Source organism: Gadus chalcogrammus, chromosome 20 (assembly GCF_026213295.1).
Source record: "Gadus chalcogrammus isolate NIFS_2021 chromosome 20, NIFS_Gcha_1.0, whole genome shotgun sequence".
NCBI classification, from domain to species: domain Eukaryota; kingdom Metazoa; phylum Chordata; class Actinopteri; order Gadiformes; family Gadidae; genus Gadus; species Gadus chalcogrammus.
In genome coordinates, this window is record NC_079431.1 from 19,119,626 (window position 1) to 19,135,156 (window position 15,531).

Below are 15,531 nucleotides of genomic sequence, written 5' to 3' on the forward strand. Positions count from 1 at the left end.
ACTAGAAACTAACCTCTGTCTTACTGTACTGTTGGAGGTCACGCCCCTTTGCCGACCTTTTCGAGATAGCTAGGGATGCTAAAATGTTTACACACATTTCCCGGGGCCCCGTGTACGACATATCCGAGATTTGGAATTCTAGCCCTGAGAGAAAAAAAGTTTTCCCAAATGGAGTGTCATTTGGACAAAGCCCCTCAGAAGTGTAGCCTGCAAGACCTAATGGTTCAGAATGTGGTGGAAAAACAGTTTTTGAGATAGGAAGGTCCTACCGCCCTGAAATTTTAATACCTTATTCTAGGGCCTAACTGGGACCTCCGCACCGAAACTTGGCCCGGTCGGACCCCGAGGGCAGGAAGGGGGGGCCTGCCCTCGGGGTCTGACCGGGCCAAGTCTCGGGCAGGAAGGGCCCCCCCTTCCTGCCCTCGGGGTCCGACCGGGCCAAGTTTCGGTGCGGAGGTCCCAGTTAGGCCCTAGAATAAGGTATTAAAATTTCAGGGCGGTAGGACCTTCCTATCTCAAAAACTGTTTCTCCACCACATTCTGAACCATTAGGCCTTGCAGGCTACACTTCTGAGGGGCTTTGTCCAAATGACACTCCATTTGGGAAAACGTTTTTTTCTCTAAGGGCTAGAACTCCAAATCTCGGATATGTCGTACACGGGACCCCGGGAAATGTGTGTAAACATTTTAGCATCCCTAGCTATCTCGAAAAGGTCGGCAAAGGGGCGTGACCTCCAACAGTACAGTAAATGTACATAAGACAGAGGTTAGTTTCTAGTCCCCATTTTTTGTGGGATGGAGGTGTACATTTGTGGCTAAAGTTGTGTAGACACAGCTGGCCTGTGGCCACGTTTTTGAAGTCGGGGGTCAAAAGGTCAAAAGGAGCCGGCACCACGCCGCTTATGAGATAACAAAAAGTTAATGTGTGTTTCTCTCATAACTTTTTGTCATTATTAAAGAGAGGCCTGATTCTCAGATATGCATGTTGGATGGCTAGGGTGTAGGTCTGGGAAGAACTTCAGGCCAAAATCTTGCAAGCGAGCCGCTGGGTGCAGGTGCAACGAGATGGAGCACTTGCTGAGCCTGGACTTTCATAATCTTCGCTCTGTGAATGTAAAGGATGTTTGGTCGGATGTTACGACGAAGAATCATAATGTGAATGGGAATATTCTATAAATCTCTTGATATCATCTTTCGTCTCAACACTTCTGCTGCAGCCACTTAAAGTCTCACTCCGAGAACCTTAAAACATGAATCAATCCATTAGAAGTATGAAATATCTTCCCGGTAGTGCAACAGAGCAAACAAGGTGTCCTTTGACATCTACGTTTCGAGACGATTGCAACAGTGCCACACATGATCATATTTGAATATGTTTCGGGGTAGTAATTAGCTGTCGATTTTGGAGGCCTTTATCAATAATGACCAGCTATAGATTTGCTTCCCGATGGGAGATTTTTGACAAATTACATGTTAATTAGCATCTACACGTTAAGCTGAGTCCAATGAGATCAAGCTCGGCCTCTTGCTACACCGAGATCATGTCCTAGACCTAGGTGTACCATGTAAAACACATGTTACCATTAGCTAGAGTGTCCTTCTTGGTGTCATTGGACTCAGCTCAACGTGTAGATGCTAAATAACATGTCATTTGTGACAAATCTTTATCGGGAAGCAAATCAATAGCTGCTCAGTATGATTAAGGCCTCCAATTTCGACAGCTAATTACTACCATTAAACATGTTCGAATATGCTCATGTGTGGCACCGTTGCAATCTCCTGGAAGCGTAGATGTTGAAGGACACCTTGTTCGTCCTCTTACGCCACCGGGACGATATTTACATGCTTCTGATTGACTAATGAATTGATTCAGCTATTCCCCCAGAAGTCTGGGGTCAAAAGGTCAAAAGGAGACGGCACCACGCCGGGGTGGATCCAGATCTCGGGCAACAGCGCAGGGTTGCCAGGTCCTGCAAAAAAACGTGCCCCCCACATACCGTTCAAAATCACCCAAAATGTCCTAGAAGCATCCCAAATAAAAAATGATATTATTGGCCATTTTGGCCAACGTTTTGAAAGCAATAATATTTGAGGGAATATTTTTTTGTTGTTGTTTTAGCAGCGAAATGCACCGTGTGCGTGTGTGCGAGTGTGTGTGTGTGTGTGTGTGTGTGTGTGTGTGTGTGTGTGTGTGTGTGTGTGTGTGTGTGTGTGTGTCTGTGTGTCTGTGCGTGCGTGTATGTGCTTGTGTGTGCTTGTGTGTGTGTGTCTGTGCGTGTGCGTGCGTGTGTGTGTGTGTATAACACGCTATTTTATGTTGAAATGCGACGTAATCCAGTGTTCACGAAAAGTACTCTGTCAACGGATGCTTTTGCCGACTGGGTTGGCTCTCAGATATACGTGTTCCTAACAAGATGATATCATTAAAAGTTACATAAAGTAACAGTTTAATAACACAAACGCAGGAAGCACGTGAGCTGCTAGTTTAGCGAAAGCAACCTGACGTCGTTTGAAACCATGCGAGCGAGCCGATCAAATCCTAATTACTATAAAACTAAAGATCAGACACAATCACTGACTGAAGATTATGCAAGTAAAAAGTATATTTCTCGCTAGAAATGTTATTAGAAACACGTTTAACGGTGAATCGGTCCTAAAATATTGCATTTCCCATTCAGATAATAAAGATTAATAAAGATCATACACATTCACTGACTGAAGATTATGTAAGGAAAATGTACATTTCTCGCTGGAAAAGTCATTAGAAACGCGTTTAATGGTGTATCTGTCCTAAAATATTGCATTTCCCATTCAGATAATAAAGATTAATAAAGATCATACACATTCACTGACTGAAGATTATGTAAGGAAAATGTACATTTCTCGCTAGAAATGTCATTAGAAACGCGTTTAATGGTGTATCTGCCCTAAAATATTGCATTTCCCATTCAGATAATAAAGATTAATATAAGCTACGCCGTGTTCCGGAGCCGCGGGGGATTCTGGGAATTGGGGTTCTCAGTTGACAAATGGGGCTTTTGTTAACTTGTTTTGTTGTTAGGATTAAGTGAGGTTAATGGGTTCGGGATGTTATGTGGTTGTGTGTTTTTCTATTAACATTGTTCGTGTGTTCATTATTTTCGACACCGTCACCGAGAGTGACGTGACCATCGTTTCGTGCAGCTGTTCCGTGTTGAAGTCTCGTTCAATAAAAACCAACTCTCGTTGTCGAGCGTGCCCCCCCCCCCTACAAACGTGTCTCCCCCCCCCTCAACAAACGTGTCCTCCCCCCCCCCCCCCCCCCCTTCAACTAACGTGTCCCCCCCCCCCCCCCCTTCATGGGTCTGATTCGCCGATTTCCCATGCTGATATCCCGAAGATTCTCGGGCATCTTCGACAATTTGGCTATAGATTGTCTCATTACACGCTAAATAATATAATTATAGCCTTGTAGTGGACCGTAACATAATTCACCTACAGTATTTCGTTATGTGTTGTTCTTTCAATTGTGTTGTTGTTTACTGCATGTCATTTACGTTCTTGGTGGTTCAGGGATCGCGGTCCCTAAGGATTACGTGCGTCTCATGACGTCACAGACCATGCTGGATTTGTTTACCTTCAGCACGCTTTGTTTTCCGGTTTTCTTTTTTACAAAATAAACGAGTCACACGGCTGTGTGCTCAACGTGCAAAGTTGTGTTCTTAACTTATTGCAATTTCCACAGCCTAATTATATGTATAGGTTTTGGCATAAACATAACTAGGGTGCACTGTACTATCTGCGCACACCCTTTCTGAAGCCTCTCTCTCGCTCTCTCTCTCTCTCTCTGTCCCTCCCGCTCTCTCTTTCTCTCTCTCTCGTACCGTTTTGTGGAGCACGTTAATTGTCTTAGAAACACTCCCATTCAGAATGCATTGGTTTACATTTCGTTTTGTGTAACACGCAAAAAGTCGGACTATCGTGCTCGGGAACACGCTTCAATAGATTAACGTTCGTGCGCAGGAGCACGCAATTGCGTGATACCGGGTTGCACCAGCTGGGCGACGTCAGATGTGCGTTGAATTTTTTTATTTTATTTTTATTTTTACTTTTTGTAGCTTTAAATACAGCCCCTTGATAAATGTAATTACTTACTGTACATTAAAAATATATATTTCTGCTCAATTTAAAAGGTTGAATCTCCTCGTGACTGAAGGTTTTTACAGCACGAAGCCTTAATGTGCGCATGCTTGATGCGCTCCACTTTTTTCTGCGGAGAACCAGCGCCTTGAATACTACAGCGTTTCTACAGCTCGATGCGGTTTCGCAATGAATCCGCCTTTAGGGAGATATTCCTGAACTGCATAAAACAAAACCGGATAGTTTTTGCCTGTTTCTGGTCTGTGTGAACGGGGCCTCAGGGAGGTAGCTACCAGGAGGGCGGAGGAAGCCTGTCAGTGAAGTAGCTACCAGGAGGGTGGAGGATGACACTCAGTGAGGTAGATACCAGGAGGGTGGAGGAAGCCTGTCAGTGAAGTAGCTACCAGGAGGGTGGAGGAAGCCTGTCAGTGAAGTAGCTACCAGGAGGGTGGAGGATGACACTCAGTGAGGTAGCTACCAGGAGGGTGGAGGAAGCCTGTCAGTGAAGTAGCTACCAGGAGGGTGGAGGAAGCCTGTCAGTGAAGTAGCTACCAGGAGGGTGGAGGATGACACTCAGTGAGGTAGCTACCAGGAGGGTGGAGGAAGCCTGTCAGTGAAGTAGCACCCAGGAGGGTGGAGGAAGCCTGTAAGTGAAGTAGCTACCAGGAGGGTGGAGGAAGCCTGTCAGTGAAGTAGCTACCAGGAGGGTGGAGGAAGCCACTCAGTGAGGTAGCCAGCAGGAGGGTGGAGGAAGCCTGTCAGTGAGGTAGCTAGCAGGAGGGTGGAGGAAGCCACTCAGTGAGGTAGCCAGCAGGAGGGCGGAGGAAGCCAGTCAGCTAGATAGCTAGCAGAAGGAAGGTGGCAAAAAGGATGTTACATTCTGAGGCGAGGGCAGATATTGCCTCTCTTCTGTCAGAATTAGGGTTATCTGAATTTTTATGTTTTGCCCACAATTGTTAAGGGGCCTCCACTTAAAGTTAGTCTTGGCTGTTCTGGGATGATCGCTACACAGTGAAAGTCTTGGATCTCATCGCCTCCTGTGTGCATTTAATTCTTGAATCTGTACAATAAAGCACTATAGTGAAGGTGGGTTTTTGTGAATGTAAATGTGTGTTTGTCTGTGTGTGTGTTTCTAGTGTGTGTCGGTTTTGTATATTTTGTGTGTGTGCATGTGTGTGTGTGTGTGTGTGTGTGTGTGTGTGTGTGTGTGTGTGTTTGTGTGTGTGTGTGTTTGCCTGTGTGTTATTTTGATTGTGTGGTTAGATGTGGGAATACGTGGGTTGTTTACGATTGTGTGTTTTCCTAGTTTTTGTTGGTGTGTGTTTTTAGAGTGTGTTTCTGTGTTTGCCTGTCTGTGTCTGTTTATTTGTTTATTTGAGAATATGTGTTGTTTACTAGAGTGTGGTTGTGCATATGTTTTTGTATACGTGTGTGCATGTCTAGGTTTGTCTATGATTGACTATGTGTGGGCATGCATTTAATTAGTGTCTGTTTTTGTGTAGCTCTGTGCATGGTTATTTGTTTATGCAAGTGACTATATGTGTGTGTGCTCATATGAGTGTGTCTTTCGAGACGACAGGTTCACATATAGCCTTTGACTGCATGCGTGGGTGGTACTATATAAACCCAACCTGAATACTCACTGGACCAAACAACATGCTGTATTCTAATATCCCCTTCTGAGAGTCAATATTGGTCTAACTGTTGGCATGTGTGGCATCCTGGATTTGGATTCAGTTTCGAGATGTGTCTGGAATCTGCACTTTCTCCACCACCACCATCGACACCACCACCGTCAACCCTGTACTGTATTACACCACAGCTGTTTCTAGCGCTTGTTGAGGGGCTTTTTCAGGAGCGAACTGTGTTTAGGTTGCGGTGTAACACAAGACCTGGGCGCAAGCTAAAATGTATCCGATTTTATTTGCTATTAATTATAAATGTGTTAGAAAGAGAACCGAGTGCCAAAGCGTGGGTTGGCATTGGTTCAAAAATACCTCTTGTTAAGATTCATAATAATACATTTAGTCAATCATGGCTTCAATTTCATGTATTTTTATAACACACCTGTATTAAGAAAAAGGTAAATTATTGTTGCTCAAAATTGTCAATATATGATGATAATATATAAAATAATAAAACAAATAAATAATGTATGGCAAAATGTGCACTCTGTATGCTTAAGGCTTATAGGAATGGACAACAGGATTTAAAAACGTAAAATAAAATATAACATAGGGATAGATCAACTACCTAATATCTTTTAGGAAAAGGTCCAAAAGTGTATAAATACACATCTCAAAGGTAGCTCATTTGTACAGTTTTGTAAGGGTTGGAGGGGAACGAAGGAAATCAACAGATTGAAATTAAGCGAGATTGCAATGGATTTCATTGAAAGTAATTTTCTAGTTTCTCAATGCACACCTTTATCTAAATAATTATATTATTGATTTTGATTGTCCATCTCTTATTGGTTAAAGTGATGACAGCTTCCAAACAGATTATCATGGTACAATGAGTAGGCAGTTTTACTGTAACGCTTCTTAGCTTTATATAGGCACATCTAATCATTTTGTTTTCATCCCACAATGGCCCGTATACTGCCAATGCCACTACCCCCTATTGTCAAGTTGTTTTGAGGCCTTTAAACAGATTAGAGAGCATTGATGGACATCCCCCTATAATGATTTGATCCTCAACTTTAAATCTAGCATTACCATTTTTCACTTAACAAAAGACCACCAAAAGTCCAATGTCCAACCCCAAACAAAATAAGAAGCATGTAACAAAAATAGCATGCTCAGCAAAAGCAATCTTTTTCACAGGATTTGATCTATTTTAGGCCTACATAACATACGAAAGTTAATCTGAGACAACACTGATTCCAACAGTTTAAAGCATATCACTGTGACCAAAACACGCAGAACTAGAGGCAAAAATCAACCAAACCTAACTTTTTTCTTATACAACCAAAATATCTTACCTTTGTTGTTTTGGACATCAATGTTGCGTTTGAACCCATAAAATCCCCATAAACTGCTAATTCTGATTTCTGATTACCATTTAGCAAAAACATTTTATAATCAATGCAGTGTAGAGGAAATAGGTAAATAGCCTTCAATCATAACATACCTTCTTCATCGCCAACTGGTGGCCGTATGGGGTAATTGTGATTGTTTGCCCTGGTGTCATTCAATTATATTCGCCCTGACGGTTCAATAGTGTGAAGTGTCCAAATTGTAGACTGTGTTTTCAAGATATCTACCGATTTTGTGTCTCATCAAGTTTATATTGAACATTTTGTAATGGATAGATTGGAGTTATTTGGAGATTTTGCCTAAACCTATTTCTACTAAAACCTTTCTATCTAGGCTCTACCCCACAATTGTCATTGATTTTACAATAGCTTTTAATCCAGGCGACCACTGTCTTCTTTCAGGTAGTTAGCTCAGTTGGTCTGTCACACAATACTTTACTTTGGTTAAATTATTATCTTTATTACCTAAGTAAAACGACATCTCAAACGATGATGTTTGGCACTCACCAAATCTAAAGCTAATTGATGTTATTGCCTGCCTTAATGGTTGGCTGCTGTAACGAGTTAAGCACACAAAAAACCTAGGCATCTGGTGTGACCCGGAACTTTAACATATTCATTTTATTGTAAAGAAAATGTACCTGGCCATGAGGATACTGATAAACTGCTTCTCATTTACTGGGAGAAAGAGGCTTACCAATATTGGATTATGCTTATGTGGCATCCAAAACAAATCGTATTTCTTTCAATATAATTTATAATAGACTATGCAGAATACTTCATGCCTCTCCTTTTCCAACTACTCTTTGAGCAACCTTCCCATCCATCCTGTCCCATCATAAGATGATAGTGAGATTGGCTGCGGTTTATTTTTAAATGTATACATTTCAAATTTCAACTTTTTAAAATCATTCATGGTTCCTTTTTCCGCTAATAATCAACTGAGACACTCTATGCAGTTCTTTTTTCTGTCCCTGCAGTCTTATTTAGACAATGGCAAAGAAAGCCTTTATCTTTAAATCACACTCTGATTGGAATAATCTACCGGTAAATATTTGATCCATATCATCTTGACACTTGTTCATAAATGCCCTCTTATAATAGGATCAGTTGTTCATGTCCATAGTAACACCTCTTAATTATGCATTATATTTGTATTATTTAATGATCTCACTAGAATGAATACCTCCATGACAATCATTCTATAATCTATGCATAAATTATCCATTTCAAGCTCTGGTTAGAGTACAAGCTCCTGATTTTGCATGTTTTATTATTGATGATTGTCATTTTTTGTTGTTTGAATTATCTAGTGGTCATTGTTTTACTTTTGTACATTAAATGTTAACATGAAAAAACATTTAACATAAATAAAGAATTTCAAACAAGCATGCAAAGTATTACATTCCAGGGAGCTGTGTTTCCAACAACAGCTTACTTGATGGTGAAAAGATTGAAATTATTGAAACTACACTTATAGAAATTGTGTTCTGGATGTCAGTTGTCAAATAAATTTAGGTCAACTGTGGGGACGTTTATCTCACTCACCCCTACCCCTCCCGTGGTCACTCACTCCCTTTCTATATCCACCTTTTTCATTGTCTCTCACTCAGTACCCCTATTTTTTCTCCCACACTGTTGCTGTTGCTCCAGTGATGGGGCTGATGGCTGTATCAACCTTGGGAGAGTTGTGGGGGGTGTCTGTCGTCCTCACACTAATTCACACCAGATGGAGGAGAGGTTTGGATGAAATTAAGTCATTGTATATGGGAGGGAAGAGAAACAGCCTGCCGAAATGGTGGTGGTGTTGAGGCTTTGACTGTATGACTTTATGATATGTGTCTTAATTGAGTCAGTTCTGTCCACTTCAGTAAACATTATTTGAATAATCTGCAGGAGGGAACCCAGATGATAAACTGACTGTATGTGGCTATCAGGTCGGTGTATGCCAGTAAATGTGTGTGCCAGCAACTGTGTGTGCATGTGTGTGCCAGTTTTGTTATGCATGTATTTGTTTACATGTGCAAGCATGTGCCTACTTATGTGTGTGAGTATGCATGCATCTGTGTGTGTCTGTGTGTCTGTGCGTGCACATGCGTGGTGTGGCCAGTTGTCAGAAGGGCAATCGCTGGGTCAAACACTTGCTTCCTGTTTCCTGTAAAGAGAAAGTGAGAGGAGCCTCTGCTAGCGTCCATCTTCATTAAGACGGCCCGACTACAGCAACGGTCAGATGTCAGGCGCTCTATTTCGATCTTCCTCACACAAACACACACACACACACACACACACACACACACACACACACACACACACACACACACACACACACACACACACACACACACACACACACACACACACATTGATTAACATGCAGATGCACACAGTCACCAGAGAAAACACCCGTAAATGACCCACACTTTGAAACAAAATAACGCAAGCACTCTAGGGAAAACACATATATCCCCCTCTCCAAATTGCTACATGTTATAGCAGACACACCCAATAACACAAACAAACACATACACAGATGCAGACACTCACATATGCGAAACATCTGAGAAAAGTCAGAAACACCCAAAACTACACACACACAGCCCCACACACTCACATGTACACAGACACATAAATGCATGCTAAAAATAATGACCCACAATTGAAAACCTCCCCTTGCAAAAAAGGTCACCAGACGGGGGTGAACGCACTCCGGAGCTTGGCATGTTTACAATTGCTATCATGATTGATTAGATGGCAGAGCTCGCGTCTGCACTCCAATTTTTTCTCCCAGTCGTTGAATTTGGGAGGTTCATTTATTACACATTAATGAGTTGTTGAGAAAAGGTCCATGTAGGCCTCCAGATCACCCTGCAATACTGTAATGTTGGACAACATCAGGTCCACGGACCTACATGTTTAATGAATTACCCTATGGTCCCGTTGGACCTGCGCTAACATGCAAGCGGTTTGACTCAGGCGAGCACTCCACTGGGAGTTCATGCTGGGCCGAGACTTTTAGGCTCACTTTTATCCATGTGGGAAGAAAATTAAAATTACTCAAATCATGCAAAACAGCTAAACATACAAGGTAGGCAACTCCAACTAACTTTATTATAATATTTTGTAATCCAAGTGGGACATTGTTTTAAATTAACTTTCAGAAAATTTGCCGTGGAATTTTCTAAACAAACTTAAGCTCTGGAATACAGAGCATGTTTCAAGGTTGACAGCAGGGACGTATATGAAGCCATGATTAACCAATTACCCGAGAAGCTGTGAGCCTCATCCATCAGTATAATTTATTGATGATTAGAAAACGGATGTTCCAGTCCTTGATTCTGATTGGCTGTAAAATACTTTATAAACACACACCTTTGACCGCATTACATTAATTTTGCAGTATTACAATTTTCTCAGTCGCTTTGGTACATTTCAAAACTCAAAACTACCTGTTCAATCTTCACATCATTGTGTAAATTGTGCACATCAAAAAATCAGTTTCTCATTTCTTTGAACAAGTTGCAGATGCTTTGGTACATTCATGCAAATGTTTATGTATAATTCTCTGCTCTTTCCTACATTATCAATTTCTTATGTCATGTTGATCAAAATGTATTATAATGGGTCTCTCCCCCAAAACATTTGGGCATTAGTTCATTGCATAAGTCTTTACATGGAAAACGGTTGAACAAGTTGTCGTAATATGTCAAGCATATTTCTATAGATTTCCATTAGAATTTTTTCTAAATCTGTCCTGAAGTGGTAAATTGCTACCAGGTGAATATTGACTTTCTCTAAAGAAGGGAAATATATATAGCTGGAGCACAACACAATGTTACGTTGTCTGACAATGGAAGGATAGGGAATTGGACGGAGTCAACAGCCAGAGAAAAGAAGAGGAAGAGGAGTGAGGCTGCGTGAGAATGAGAATTTGTGGCCCAATGGACTGGAACGTCAGGAGGTGTAGGATGGCTGCACTGTCATTCCTACAGCAATGCATGCACAGTTTACCCTAAGGAGATTGTCCTATGTTCACATTTCTGACAATGACATGGTCTGTCAACAAATTACAGTACAAACAGTCAAAGCGTAAATGTGAATCTTGTCCGGTCTCTTGTAATCAATCTCCGACATACACTAAATTGTAACTAACAATTTACAATACAGTAATTGACTTCAAAACTTTAGCCATAGTTTACATCAGAGCATCCCTCCAGTGTACAAAAGATACAAGATACATGATACAAGATCGTTTATTGTCATATACACAATGGAAACATAGTTTGCACTGGGCAATGAAATTCTTAATTTGCAATATAACACTGTTATATTGAAGCCATGACTAAGCAATTTGATTCTCTTATCCGTACATAATGACACAAGGGCTTGTCATTCTGATGGCACTGACATGTTCATTGACACAGATATTTACTTTTGAGAGACGAACTAAGGATTTTGAGCAAGAGACTGGCTTTTGCAGGTAATCCATGGTGTTTTGCTATTTGTACGAATTGTATTGAGAAATGCATTTACTGTTTTGCAAAAGTTGAGGATGATTCGAGAAATGTACCAAAGCAACTGAGAAAAACTGTAATGCGCCACCAATCTCAAAGTACGCTAGGGTAGTGGCCTGTATTCCTCTAAATTTTGCTGTTGTTTATTTTGATTATTTTGTCTATAGTACATGTTTCATGTTTTCAGTTTTTTTAAAAGCATTAAGCCACTTGAGACAGTGATTTACAGCCTCTCAGGGCTCATCAGGCACCGGGCACATGATGGTGGAATAAGAGGTCCTCTGTGTGCTTCTCATCCTCCTATACAGCACAGAGTTGCAAAAGGAGCTTGTTAAAAAATATATTTTAAGTTGTATTTCATTTACATTTAGGGCATTTAGCAGATGCTTTCATGGGTGTTATAATTTAGATGCACAGAATTTCTTTACAGTTGTAGTATTCCTTAGTCATTGTATTAGTTGTAATATAAGTAATATATAAAAAAAGAATAATCAAATAATAATTAAAATATTTTGTTTCATCATAAGTTTAAAACTTGTTTTAATGCTGCCTTACCTAGGATCACCGGTATTGCCGTTGGACTTTTTCAGATTTCAGACTTTAACAGATTAAAAAAATTATCCCAAACTCACCACCTTTATCGCTGATAACATTGGCACTTTCTGAGGTAATGTATATATGTGGATCATGGATGGATCTTTTATGTCATGCATAGAAGTATTATGGATGTGATATAACCGCATGTGGTGTCATTGGGATTGGCCTATTTATGCAACACGTGATTTTTTTATCGTGCAGTGTTTTAAAGCTTATCGGCCCACATACCGTAAGGTTTAGACTTGCCTGGGATAAAATGTCAGGCTTTAGGAATTATTGGGGTGAGATTTCCTAGTAAGGACTAAGTCTGTCGATCACGGTCCTCCATTCCAATCACTCAAATGTCACATCGGCCCTGCTTTTATGTCTCTATCATGAGGGAAGCTGCTTCAAATGCGATCGGATTTTGCAAACCAATGATGTTTGATAAGAAAAACTGAATGCATTTTGTGTGTGTCTGTGTGCATGTGACCCTGTTGGTGTACAAGCCAGTGTTCATTGATTCATACTGTGTGTGTATACGATCATTTACTTGTTTTTTGTCTTTGTGTGTGTGTAGATGGATTTGTTGTGTGCAAATTTGTAAATGCATAAGCAGGTGTGTGTGTGTGCGTGCTTGTTTGTGTGTTTGTGTACTTTACTTTCAAAATGGCTTTTGTGTGTGTGTTGTCAGACATTGTGTGTGTGGGTGTGTGTGTGTGTGTGTGTGTGTGTGTGTGTGTGTGTGTGTGTGTGTGTCTGTGTGCATGTGACCCTGTTGGTGTACAAGCCAGTGTTCATTGATTCATACTGTGTGTGTATACGATCATTTACTTGTTTTTTGTCTTTGTGTGTGCGTGTGTGTGTAGATGGATTTGTTGTGTGCAAATTTGTAAATGCATAAGCAGGTGTGTGTGTGTGCGTGCTTGTTTGTGTGTTTGTGTACTTTACTTTCAAAATGTGCTTTGTGTGTGTGTTGTCAGACATTGTGTGTGTGTGTGTGTGTGTGTGTGTGTGTGTGTGTGTGTGTGTGTGTGTGTGTGTGTGTGTGTGTGTGTGTGTGTGTGTGTGTGTGCGTGTGTGTATGTATGTGTGTGTGTGTGTGTGTGTGTGTGTGTGTGTGTGTGTGTGTGTGTGTCTGTGTGTCTGTGTGTCTGTGTGTGTTTGTGCCAGACGTTGTGTGTGTGTTGACGGGAAGGTCATCTAGAGTCCATGACACATTTCCTCCGGCGAGGAGCAGGAGGGGGAACGTGGATTATAAGGACGTGGTCCGACCAACGCCACCTCGCTCCGAAGCTCCGCCTCCATTCTCACAGCAGCTGGTTAATAGGTTAAGAGGGATTTTTATTCTACACCACATGAGTTTGGAACACAGACTTGAGCGTACTGTGAACGAGACGCCTTGACCGTGACCCCTTGTGCGCCTGTGGGGGGGGGGGGGGGAATGTCTGTCCAATGAGAGGAGCACGAGCATGATGTTAGTGAAAGTACTTAATGAACAGAATATAAAAAGTTTGCAGAGAGTGACGCAATTGGTAGCCATGGACGATGTCATCGGGAGGTTTCTGGGTCAACCTTGAACCTATTTGGTGTGATTTAATAAAAAATAAAAAAATAGGCCTAAGTACATTGGCCTATTGAACATTAATAAACTAGTGCTGGCAACTGTGGTATTCAGATTCTCTATTAATACAAGGATTATCCGGAATTATATTTTTTCTACGCTGTCTTTGTTTTTCCAATTTCAAGAACAAGTTCACATAGAGTTCAACTGTCGGGTTACCATCACTATCATCTCGTAAATAACTTAATAAACTCATGAAAATAGGAAGAAATTAAATTGAATACAAAATATATTTAATAACAAATAATGGATACAAACCTGTAATGAATTCAATATATGTGTATTATGATATTATTACAAAATGTCAAATATTTGATTTATTCAATACAAAATATCAGTTCTTATTTGTATAATAAAGTCTACATTTCCCTATTAAAATTATAATATTATTTCCTTAAATCTTTTGATCTCTATATTAACTGTAAAAACTATTACATTTGAAACTTTATGTTTATCTTAAATAATTATCTGCATTAGCCCCTTGATATTAATTATTTGTTCAAGTCTAAGGCCAATAGATTTATAATTCTTCATATTTCCCAATATAAAAATGTAAGTGCATTACTGTAAAAGCAATATATTTTATTCAACATATTTCCCTCAAAACTAAAAAAAAATATTATGCTTAGCACATGCTTTGAAAAAACTCCCTTAATATAACTTAATAAATATGTTATAACCTTGCCTTGACATTGTGGTTGGTGAAAGAAAAAAGCTACCAAATCATTGAGAGGAAATTAAAAAAAAAAAAAAAAGTTAAAAAACAGGATGGTTGTATGCCGGCCAGGACCGGCTTGTGGCTTCAAGAATAAAATCCCCAAAAAACTTTTTGGAGTTTCCAGATTTGGCTGCCTGTGGTGAACTTATTCTGTAAATCTACTCTGAGTAGCAGAGGCACAACACACCTGGAATGTCTCAGTATTGTGTATCTCAAAGGCCTTTGATAAATTGGGTGTAAGATCTGTAGTCAAGAATCACGGTATGGTAGATTGAGACCGAAATCATGCTGGCAGTACAACTTGGACCACAGCGACAGTCTCCACTCTAAATTGAGAGGCGCTCTTCAGTGTACTCAGTTGTGCGAGTCAACTGTATTTGGTGCTGTTTGGAGGATATTTTTAAGGGAGAATGATGAGAGCTAAACTCTACTCAAAGCCACATCCTTATTGAACAGCTTATAGTCTATTATTCTCCAAACCAGCATATTTATGTATATTATTGCATTATTGTATATTATGATTATTGTTTAGCACATTAACCAGTTTTGGATTAGTAGGGTTAGAATCAACGAGACGGTAAGAATCAACAGAATCAACATTGATCCAAACTGAAAAATGGTGGACCAATCCTTAGTAATGGAGGCCAGGGTTTAAAGTCAAATAGCTGTCAGACACTGTGTCTGTCTGTGTGGGTTGTGTGTGTATGTGTGTGTAACTGCTGTGTTGCAGGAGTGCATGTAGGGTCCAGCCAAACAAAGTGGGAAGCCACAGTGAGAAGCACACAGCAGTCTAAAGCCACAGTGTACTGCCGTCCTAAATACATTCCATATATCCCCGCACCATACTGCAGAACTTGATTAATGTTATGTCTAACTGAGACAAAATCTGTTTCTTGGAAAAGCAGAAAGAGATTAATCTATTAAACTCTTGCATAAAATGAAGAGT